At 27.8% G+C, this 12,608-nt stretch overlaps 1 protein-coding gene and 1 non-coding gene across 5 annotated transcripts in view; both read left to right on the plus strand.

Moving 5' to 3' along the window:
* The first annotated feature begins 960 nt into the window (after positions 1-960).
* Positions 961-1,075, plus strand: LOC113000589 (small nucleolar RNA Z278). Its single transcript, XR_003265922.1, has one exon. It is a non-coding gene; the product is annotated as a small nucleolar RNA Z278 (small nucleolar RNA).
* An 8,490-nt stretch (positions 1,076-9,565) lies between these two features.
* LOC100803100 (transcription factor TCP13) overlaps positions 9,566-12,608 on the plus strand; it is a 4,959-nt gene continuing 1,916 nt past the window's right edge. The window contains exon 1 of one of the 4 annotated variants that reach the window (XM_041012935.1): positions 9,566-10,357. The gene's annotated coding sequence lies outside the window, so the exon portion shown is untranslated. Of the gene's footprint in view, positions 10,358-11,046; positions 12,133-12,608 lie in introns of those variants that run through there. The other 3 variants (XM_006603847.4, XM_006603848.4, XM_003554869.5) reach the window with 3 other exon arrangements.

A 12,608-nucleotide genomic window follows, 5' to 3' on the forward strand; every position in this document is an offset into this window, starting at 1 on the left:
TTTATAAATAAATTAATGATAATATAATATAAGATTAATTTTATAAAATTATTATTCTATTTCATTTATTTATTATTTTTTGTGTAAAATAATTTGAAATGATAATTATTTCAGAAGGAGTAGTTTTTAAGTTGAGAGGAAAGAAATTAAAATGAAAAGGATATTAATAATAATAATATATAGTTTTAATTAATAAAATAAGAAAATAATGTAATTTTCACTACTTAAAATACACGTTTTTACGGTGCGTGCTCAACAACGGTTGTTCGAAAACCATCTTTGTTTTAAACGCGGTGACAATTTTATAATTATTGTCAACATTTCAAAGACAATTTTGCGAGAATCGTCTTTGAATTAGGGTTTAATTTTTTTATTTCAGTCGCATCGTCTCACCCCGCTCACTCACACCATCTTTGAGTTAGGGTTGTTTTCTCATCTCTCCCACCACTGTCCTTCTTGTCTCCTTCTCTCAAGGAACTGAATGATGCTGCCACCACTTCTCGCCACGATCATTTTCCAAATCTTGACTAGTTCAACGAGGACGACTTCGGTGACTTTGTTGGCTTCGACCACTCGTCAGAGGAGGTGTTCAAGGAGCTCGAGGTGGACGACAAGGACGCCGTCATCGAGAACAACCGCTTCGTCATGGTCAAGATCTAGGCGCCTTGGTGCGGCCACTACCAGGCCCTTGTGCCAGAGTACGTTGTCGCCTCCACCGAGCTCAAGCCTGACAGCGTTGTTCTTGCCAAGGTCAATGCCACCGTCGAAAACAAACTAGCGAACGAGTATGACACTCAAGGTTTCCCCACCATCATTTTGGGCTTCCTTAACTCTTTAGTTATAAGTTTTCAAATGCTATTTGCTAGTTGAATTTATTTGACAATTGGTATTCTGCATATGATATTATAAATGACTTTGAATTTTGCATATGATATTCTATTTTTTTTAAACTGTTTTGTATCTTAAAAATTGTTCCTTGTTAATTAGAGGGTGTATTTGATCCAAGACCTTGTTTTTAGGGAGAACCTCCTTGGTGTTACTACATTTCCAATGATAGCAACGATTGATATGAGGTCACCTAGTATTTGAGATATTTGCTTGTGTATATGTTGTTTTTGTTAACTGTGGATTTTTAATACAAATGAAATTCAGGATTTTGCTGAAACTAGACTCTTGTGAATTTTTTTGCCTTGAAAATTGTATTTATAGAAAAATTTATCCACATAGGACCTAAAAAATCAACATCGGTTATCAATTAAAACCGTTTTTGGATGAAAATCGTTGTCAAATACCGAACAGACTAAGACGGTTCAAGAACCGTTATGAAAATTAAACACTTTCCACGACAGTAGCTTTGAAGACAGTTTGTCAACCATCATTGTAAGCGCTAAATAGCTGTCGTTGAAACACTATTTTCTAGTAGTGTTTAAAAATATTTTTCTTCAGTTAAGTTTTAAAAAAAATTATCTTATATTTTCCTTGAAATTAATAATGGGATTTTGAGAAAAAAGAAAGCACAGATAATGATACATTCTTTATTTGGTTAGGCAGAGCAATCTACTACAAAATGCATATTTAATCTTAATGTGGCACTGAACTTGATATGTATTTACTCACACATGTTTTATAGTGTTGAACATCTTTGTAATTTGTCATATTTTTATATTAATTAATATATTGTTGCATTTTTGTTTGTAAGATGATAACAATTAGGCAAGATGTGGACCTTAATAAGATATTCTTGGATATCTACAAGAATAAGTTAGTCAATTGGGTTAATAGTCATTCTTATAGTACCTGTGTAAGTTGTCAATCATATATTGTCGCAACCATGATTGTGGCGAGAAGACGAGAATAATTAAGAAAGAACAGGAAGTTACTACCATGGTTTATCAAGGGAAAATCTTTGGTAAAACATTAACTGTTTGTTTGGTAGATGTATAAACAAATAACATAAGAATGGGGGGTTAAATTGTATTTTTAGAAATTTAAATTTTTTTCTAAGACTGAAAACACATTTATTGTCTGATTTAGATAAACCTAATAACACTTAGAGAATTTTTTATTCAGACTTTATCAGACAATGAGAAAAATAATTTTCTTTGCAGAATAAAACAAGATGTAGGATCTAAAAATAAATTCAATTTCTTTGTCAGTTATAGCAATAGAAAGAAGCACACAGAGAATTATATTGATTCATCTCAAACTCGAGACTACATCTTGTTCTTAGCAACCCACCAAGTTTTCACTAACTTGTCAAAGTTACAAGTATGTTTCAGTGTCACATCTAGTTCTTACACACGCAAGTTCTACCTCAAGTTTATCTTAAAACTAATATTTTTTATCTTACTAAGTCATTGTTGGCTCTAAACAAATCAACCAGATTTGTTTGAGATTTGCATACTAACTAAATTTGTGATCATTTTATAGACAAATAAAACACTAATCATTTTTAGTCATTTCTCTCTAAGTATACAAAGTGTTTTGAGAGCTTAATATTTATACAAAGATTTACATAAAGTTTTACAAGAAAAAAAGAAAAAATATGTTCGCATAGCTGATTCATGTCTTGTTTCTTCGAAGTTTATTCTATATATAGTCTTCATCTTTAAATATTCGTTATCTCAGAATAGTTGGATTATTCACTTTACTCTTCGTTTGAAGTCTTGAGCGTGTTGCCCACAGAGCATTTAATGGTTGCATTAAATGCGCATCCCTTCTTCATGCAAAGTCCATATTGATAGCCTAGCATGACTTGCACTTCAGTAGAAAAAGTCACTTCTTTCATCATAGCAGGTCTGCAACAACAAAATATGTCTTTTGATTATGATTATGGATTTCATTTATTCTTCATAAGACTTTGGAAGATCCTAGGAAAATATTTTCTGCATGAAATAATCTCAGACACAGTACATGTACTACTTGAAAATGCCATGCTAGATTGTCTTATGAATAGATTGTTTGAAAATACAGACTCATAGATGCAGATCATGATCTGAAATCAGACATAGTTTTTACCATTTATTTTTATTTGCATCTAATCAAAATAATTAAGAGTCTTAATTTGTCTTTAAGATATAAACATCTTTTGACTTAATAGTATGTAAGAGTTTGGGTGGAAAGAAATGGATAAAAATTATTTGTCTGATTTGGTGGAGAAGATTTTGAGGAAAATTAATTTTAAAATTGGTGGAATCCTTAATATAATACTATTTTTTACTTATTTATACTCATTTCTTTATCTCTCTCCTCATCTTTATTTTATTTCTCTTCAACCAAATACATTTAAACACCTTATGATATCCTTTTTACCATGGTTACCTTGTAACTTAATGTGTAAGATAAAATTGTTTTTTCTCTCTTGCTTATTAAGGTATTGACAAAACAATTTTTGTTATTTTTATTTATTTGGTTTTTATTATTTATGATTTTTAGAAAAATATATTTTTCTAAATTTTGATAGTATTATTTTATAAAAACATATTTTATAAAATAGGCTTAAATAATACATTTTATATCCTTGCAATTTAACTTTTTTTATTTTCACTATTGTAATTTGTTTACATTTTAATCTTTGTAAAATGTGTTTGTTTTATTTTTTATTCTTAAAGTATTTTAGAGGTGCTTTGAACAATAAAAAATTCTTTAAAGAGTGAAAAAGCGACATCTTAAATAATTTAAGCATGAAAAATAAAACGAATACATTTTACAAGAACTAAAACAAAAAAAAAAATATATTGCACAGACAAAAATAAAAAAAAACTTAATTATAGGAACAAAAAATATATTTAAACTTATAAAATAAATATCACCAAAATTTAGAAAAATATATTTTCTCCAAAAGTAATAAAGACTAAAATATATTTTTTTGTTGTAAATTATCAAAATTTGGATTTTGTTCCTATGAAAATTTTCATTCATTTTTCATTCTTGTAAAGATATAATGTATCATTTTTCTTTTGAGAACAATTTGAACTTACTTATAATTTTTTTTACATCGGTTATATATCAATTGTACATATAAGGAAAAAAATATCATAAAAAAATGTTTTTTGTAAATATATTAGTAAAAGTATTATTTGAAAAAAGCAAATATAATTGTATATATAAGAGTGAATTTATGATTATTTTAGTTATATATTGAGATAGGTGTGCATCTTTGCTTGTTGTTTTTTCAGTACTGTATAGTTCTCTACTCCCTCAAAAAAGCAAATATGATGAGATGCTTAAGCAATACGGAAATATACATTAGAATGAGCCGACAAAATAAAGAGCATGCGCACGCCTACGACAAAAACTTTAGAGGTCACACATATTCCAATGAAGCATGTTATGTTATCAAATTTATTTATTTATTTTAACTAAAATTGTACTATTACATTCCAAATTTCATTTTAGCTAATTATATTATCTGCCCTTAAAGATATATTGTAATATTGTTTTTGGTCTAGATAAAAATTAAATCATTTTTAATTTCTATATGTAATATTTAAAACTAAAACATAATTTTTATAATTCTTAAGAATTAAAATGAATACTATAAAATTAAAGAATTGTATTTTTAGACACCTAAACTATATTAAAATATTTTATTATTTAGTTGCACACGGTGAGTTAATACTAATTTTATTTATTATGATACTTATAATATGCCTAAAATATCTATCATTTTTTTAATTATTAATCTTTATTGGAGAATTTAATTAACCTTCTTTAATAGAGTATTAATTTTTAGTTGTATTTTATTTTATGAGATTTAAATTTATATCTTGTTTAAAGAATTTAAGTCCAGTTTCATTTGCACAAATATAATGTTACTATTTATTTTAATTTATTATTAATTTTAAAATTATATAAATTAAATTGTGGCTCATTCCTCTCATTTCTCAAATGTTATACTGCTAGTTTCTTATCATTATATATTTTGTCGTGGCTATTTTTTTAATTTAAAAATTGACACATAAGATTGAAATTTCATACTACTAGTTTCGCTTTTATCTTTCTATTATATATTTTATTTGATAGATGCTCTTGCAATAACTCGAGTTCAACGTTTCCTTTGGATTTGAATTGTTGCGGTCCGAAGTGGACTGCGTGTGAGCGTGACATGCAGCTCCTCATCCTAAACTTCATACTTCAAAAAATTGTGTTTTTATGATAGTATTTTATTGTAGAAAAAAACTTTTTTATGGTAGAAATTGTAAACAGTTGTAGATAAGACAAATCAAATCCTTTTCTTAGGTATAGACCATACAATTATACGATGAATAAAAATCGATGAAAAATATAAATTAAAAGTCTTGAGTAAAATGGAGTTGTTTGAATTATTGCTGGCTATACATAGGACAAATTAATTATGCTTACATTTCTTTTAAATTATATACATAAAGCTACTCTATAAGCAGGGCCACTATAAAGAAAATCATGACTTGAAAAAATATTAAAACTTTTACATACATGACAGTTATAAAAAAATATAACTAGTATTTTTTTATGATAAAAAAGAAATATATAAATTGTGTTGATCATAAGATACTAATTAACAACTATAACTCTAAAAAAAATAACAAGTGCAACTAACACATAAGAATACAAAGATCAATAGTAAAAGGAGAAGAAAGTAGAAAAGTTTATTTAAGTTAAGTGATCGAAAAGAAAATTTTATTATAATTAAAGCATGTTATTCAAAATATTTTAAAAATAAATACTTGAATAACACATGAAAGATTCTTATAAAATACTTGGTTAAATGAATAAGACATAATAAATTCTTAGATAAATTAACTAAGTTTAGATGTATCATTAATGAATTAGAAACTATAAATCTAATAAAATATTATTAAAAAAAACTAATTTTTTTATTTGTTGAAAATTAATTTTTCTTATAAGTTAATCATTATGAAAGGTAACGTAGTTATTTGAAGTATTTTATTAATTTTTTTATTCTTATTTATAAGATTCAATTAGCATAATAAAAGAAAGCCATAACACAAAGTACGTAGGAATAACAAAACAATAAAAAAAAGTTTGTGATCTTGTGGAAGTTAGAAGAATATATATAAGAAACTAAATATAATTATTAAATTAAAAAAATAAAAAAATTAACTTTTAGATAAAATATTGTTAATAAAAAAAATATTAAAGAGAACTTAAGAGAAGTATAAAGAGGAGGCCATAAAATAATTTTATACGTAATACTAATACTATGAGAGTTAAAAGACCTATGGGGGTAATGGCGCCTATAGAAACCCCACCCCTCCGCCTTTGTTTATAAGCTCCTTAACTTTTAAGAATTTCTTAATTTCATTAATCCAAATAACACATTTTCTACTTAAAATCCTTTTTATTTTTTTTATTTCTTTCCTCTCAACTATATCTTCTATTGAAATATGAAGTGTTATTTGATGTAGCCACAAAGAGTACAGTTATGCTCGTGATGATGATGAGGGTGAACGTCTCATTCATGATTCTATTCACCTTCTAACGAATAACAAATATAATTAATTAATTAGCTTAAATCTGTTCAATAAAAAATGGTTTTAAAAAAATAAGTAACAATATTTAGTAAAGTAGAGAATCTTACAAATGATTGCTAGTTTTGAAGTAACAAATCATCCATGAAATTATAACACCTTTTTCCACAACAGATATGGACAGATCTAGGAAAAATATAAGGGAGAAAACAAAAATAAATTAACTGTGATATATATTATATAAAGGTAAAATACGATGAAAAGGAAAAAAAATGTTAGGCAATAAGTTTATTTTTATTAGTATAGTATTTTGTTTTACAAAATTTAGTTAAACTATTAATATAAAGACTATACGTGTGAATGGATACTAATATTATGCATTTTTATTACATGTATTTCTTTACAAATTAGATTTATTTTACTATATTATAGGTGCAAAGTACTATTTACCACTTTCATCAATAATTAACTTTAATGAAAAACCTGACTTAGAGAATCCGAGCTCAATTCCAATTATATCAACACAGTAATGGTATATTTGTTTTTTTAGTGTTTTTCTTCTTAATTTGTTACATATATTTCTTAATTAATTTGATACCATTGAATTACCTTTTTTTTTGTATTTTCTATAATATTCTGCATTTGTGAGAGTTTAGAATGGATAATGACATTTACTATTTTAACAGCTGATTCTACTACTGGTACTATTTATTCTTAAAAAAGTTCTAACTAAATTTTGTTGTCAAAATTTTCCAAGAACAGAATGACAATTGGATAATGTCAAGGGTGTGCGTATGTCCAAGGGCTTGATCAGTTAGGTAAATGTTAGTTCATGGCGGTAGATATAGATAAATCAAAGTTGAATTACAGTGAATCACTTGATTATGTATTTGTTAATTGGTGTTGATTAATTGAAAATCACTAAAGTATTTGAGATTTTTTTTCCTTATCAAGAACTCATTGAACATCTCATACTACTCAATGTATGACTTAGACATCCCATAATATAAGAACCTTAAATAGTATTACTTTTGAGAGTTGATAATCCAATAACTGATATTTTGTGATATTTTATTGAATTTTTTTTTATCGATTGGATATGATCTTTTCTAAAACATCAATAATAATTTTGATACAAATTGATAAGCAATGATCAAGATCATCTAATTTAATTAGTTGAATGAGGATGCATGATTTATTATAAGTTTTTTGAGACTTTCTTTAATTCTCACATATAAAAAAAATTTGTTAAGCAATCAAATACATGGGAAAACCCTCCATTAAAAGCTATCTATCAATGTAATGCAGAACCAAGCTGCTTATTTATTTGTAAATACCTTTTATTCATGATAATACCGATAAAAAAATTATTATCATCATGAAATTTATAATTAAAAAACCAGTGTAAAGGCTATTTGATAAAATATAATATTAATTAGACACTAAGAGTTTAATTAATCATTAATCAAGATAACCAATATTTACAATCTCAAAGCGGAAGTTCTTTTCTTGCAGTCTCACCCTCACCAAACCCTAGAATATGACTGAATACCTAAAAAGGGTCTTTAAATAAACATCATAATAAGCTGCTCCGATCCTTCCTTCTGTCCAGCTGAACCTTCTGCACCTTGTGACTTTGAATTACCATTAAATTTAAATTCAGCTCATTCATATAAATAGTTAACTAACTATAAGATATAATAACTATATATAGCTAGTCGATTAAAATTCATTTAACTTATTGTTATTGAGCTCATAATTAAAAAGTTAATTAATGTCTCTGCAGTGTTTTCAGTTTTCATTCACTACCTATGAAGTTGCAGCTGCCAAGTGCTAGAGCCTACAGACACTGCTGCATTCTGGCTACTCAGAAACGTGAGAGCGATTAGTCATGAGCTATGACCTAGGGCTTCTGTTATGAATCTCTGGACCATTTATTGGACCATAATTGTACTCTTTTTAGTGACTCAGTTATTGGTCATCACCCCCTCTTGAGGTGCTTCTCACTACTACATAATACTACTTGTTACTTAATTTAGAGTCTCTCTTACCCTTAACATATCCAAGCCCTACTCATTTTTCCTTTAGATTTTTCTGTGTCCCTCTCTTTGTGTGTGTGTGTGTCTATATATCACTCTCTTCTGGTCTGGTACAAGAGTGCTCCTACATGCATGAATAACAACAATGGAAGTGGGGATTCTCTCCCAGGAACATCTCCAACAGTTAAATGAATAATCTTTTACTTTCTCCTTTTAAGAAAGGAGTAGGCGAAGAACTTGGTTTTTGTCTTGCTTCTTCTTCTTCCTTCTTCTTATATATTCCCTTTTCTTCTCTTAAACTTCTTATCCTCCTTTTTTTTTATGTTTAATTTATTTTTCGTTAATAAAGTAGATATAGCATATTGTACTGCACGTAGAACTGGATGGCCTTTTTCACTCACTTCAGTAGTAGCTAGATGAGCAGACCATTGCACTTAATTTATTTTTTGAACTTCTTTCACGAGTCAATAAGAAATAATTAATATACTATTATTATTATTATTATTATTATTATTATTTACCAACATATTTACCCATAGTTTTTTCTTTTAGGAAAAGAAAAAAGAGACAAAACATTTAGCTAGCTTTCAATGATGAAATGCTAATATATCTTCTGTTAATGTTGACTAGAACTGTTTTAAAAATCGGATTGCATCAGCCAATTTGACAGGAAATAAGTCTAGTAACTATTTTATTAACTTTAAAAAATCGGTTCACCTCAAACTATGAGAATCCGTCAAACCAATCTAAAATCGGTGAAAGACGGGAACAAAAATACAGTACAAAAAACAGGTTTAAATCAGTAATTTTTTTCTTCATTTTTTCATTTTTAAACTTTTATTTTTTTTTATTTTAAAAATAAATAAAAAAACATTTAAAGATCATTTATAAGTACAAATTATTTTTCCAATTATTATTAGTTTTTATCTTATTACATACGTAATTTAATCATTTATATTAGTCAATCAATTTTTATATTATTTTATTACTTAAAATTTAATATAATGTTAAATATATAAGTATAATTATTACCGGTTTAATTAATTAAAATTCAACTAAAATTAAATTAATAAGTCGTATACCAATACTTTAATCAATTCAATAGTTACCGATCCAATTTTAAAATATTACTAATAGCCAGTTTGGCTTTACATTTTGGATGTGATTTTTAAAAATTAATAGTTATCACTTCCCCATCTTAAATGTGATTCTTCTTTTCTCAAAGTTCTTGAAACATGCTATAAGTAGATACTGAAGTTTCTATATCTGCAATTCTTTGGCTGATATATAGTTATTTAGAGTTTTTGGTTAGTGCATCCAGCTCTTGCCGAACTGACCATGTAATAGGAATCCAAACATGTCTTAGGGTTTTTCATGTCATGTGTATTTTTTATGTGGAATTGAAGCAGCAAAATTAATACATGATTTATATTATTCATACTTTATTTTTTTTATAATATACAAAATCGAATAAATTAACAATATTAACAAAGATCTGCAGTAACAAAAAAAACAATTAACAAAGATCTGGTTTGGTGTATGGCGTATTCCATGACTCCTTAAATTCTCTCTCTTTCTCTCTTAAACCAATAATTGAGTTTGATTAAAAAAAATTATATAAACGTGAAGAGGTCAGTTCTCACTTTCTGCATGTTTCAGGGTTTGTCCATGTTTTAGAATCAATGAAGGAAAAAAGAAAGTGAAAATTTTCTCCATTTACGCTCGTGAGGATTTTAGGGTTTGGAAGTTGGTATATTTGTAACTCCTCCAGTTCCTTGCATTGGTGAAGATCACTAAACCAATTCCAAATTGTCTTAGACAAATGAAGAAGAGAAGAAAACTCGCGTACGTTTCTGTATCTTCTCATTAATTGATCACTTTCTCTTGAAGAAAGGCATGCGATTAATTAATCCACTTGTGGGGGTGTCAGATGTTAGCTTCTAAGTGAAAAATTATCACAAGTTGCCCCCCATGCATATATCTCTCTGCAATAGTACTGTGTGGTCCTAAGTGAGTGTCGTAAAAGATAACATCATATGTTGGTCCCTCACCTATATATGTAGCTTTACATTGTCCGAAGTAGTTATCACACACAAAGACATGACAATTCTCTCGGACTAGACACCACAACTTTTGAATCTTACTTGCTAAAATGACTTATCTAAAGTGGGTTTCTTCTGTTTCCTCTCCATGTGATGCCTTCCCGTGTTTTTGTTCTCTCTCTCCATTTTCTTTTATCTCTTATTCCGTTCACTTCCTTTTATCTTTTCATTGTCTCATTCTAAAGAGTATGTAAGGAGGGATTTGTAAAATGTGGAAATTTAGTTTTCCTAAAATAGTATTAAGAAAAGAATCAAATTTTTCGTGTATTAATAGATAGATGTTAGATTTGCTTTTGTTGATATAACCCTGTCTAATCAAAATTAATGTAATAATTTCAGTGATGTATATCATTGATAAATACATCTTTTTATTAGTATATATGTAGTACATCATATTGTAGTATATAAACTAACAATTTAATTTTCCTATTAAGAAAATTATACTAATAGAGATATAGTTATAACTTAACATTTTTTAGTATTCATTTCTTTAAAAAAAAATTAGTATTCATTTCTTTTAAGAGTTTTTGATCAAGATCAATGTATAGCTAAAAACATTTAGAAAATATCTGAGAGAGTGTAGTAATAAACAGAAAGCATGCAGCAATTTATAAGGCTTTTTTTTAAAAGGTAGATTTATTTATTTAATTTATAAGGCTTTGCTGTTAATAAGAACGACATTTTTCTTTGATGCCATTTTGTCTTGCTTCTATGGCCCCCCATGTGATGCGTTTCAGTAACCAAATCTTTTGTAGTTGTCGATAAAGTGTGACTAGCCGCTTTTTGAAGCGTGTAGCAAATGGTCCATTGAGGTTATTAATTGTGTTCCTTTGTTGTGAGAGAAACAACTTAATTTCCCATCATCAAACATTTTTCTTACATTTTTTTCTTTCACATTTACAATCTTATACATCTCTACCTTTAGCATAGATGATTACTTTTATACAAATCACACACAATAAGAAGAAGAGCAACTTGTACATTTTTTTTTCTTATCCAAATTAAAGACACATACATGAGTTTAACTCACACTCTATTTAATTAATTGAGTGAAATCTTTTAATAATCAATACAACAAAACAATTAACTTTAATTTTTTTTTTTACTTTTTCTAATTTTGGCAAATGGACCGATGAGAATAAAATACCAAGAAATACCCTAATCCCCTCCTAACTACCATCATCAATGATGAAATCATTGTCCATCTATCATGCCTGACCATAAAATGATAAGATGTAGACTTCCAAATTTATTTGACCAATAGGGTAATATATCACGTGGCCACCTATGTGCCATTGCTTTATCTTTCAGTGGGCGTGGTCGGTTCCATTCCGGCATCTTCCTTTTCTCCAAGCTGCGGACTCCACTTATTCACCAATTTATTCTATATGCAATCAAATTTCCAAAACCCAAGTTTGAAACCTTGATAAATAGTTGTTCCAGATTGGCATCAAAAGTAAGAAGGTGCACAATTCGACCTTCTCCACTATAATTTGCAATGACATATATCAAACAGTGGTAGGTATTCGTGTGTGCTTTTGCTACATATCTTATCATCTACATCTAGGGTTTATATCTAAGCATCTTCAATTATGCACGTTTTCGATGTGAAACTTGTTCTATTACTATGTGTTTGCGTTGAACAATCACATAGTAGTGTTTGCACCCCACTAATTGCTTTGACTTAGTCTTTGCCTGGTCTTTCTTTTACTTGAACTATATTTTGCAACAAACATTTTAACGATGATTCAAGAGTTATTGCTTATTTGCATTTGTTATTCTTAGTTCTTTTTCTTCGTTAATTGTTTTAGCCTCTCTAATCCCCTGAAAATCACAATAGAATATGATATATTATGTCTAACAGTTGCTGCCAGTAAGATATCTTTGTCACGTGTTCTTCTCATATTGATCCATATGAGAAATTCTGACTTAAATTGTTATATTTAATTAAGATGGATTTCGTTCTTCTAAATTGAAAATCTTATTTGTTAAAG

The sequence above is a fragment of the Glycine max genome, chromosome 19 (genome assembly GCF_000004515.6).
Source record: "Glycine max cultivar Williams 82 chromosome 19, Glycine_max_v4.0, whole genome shotgun sequence".
NCBI lineage: Eukaryota > Viridiplantae > Streptophyta > Magnoliopsida > Fabales > Fabaceae > Glycine > Glycine max.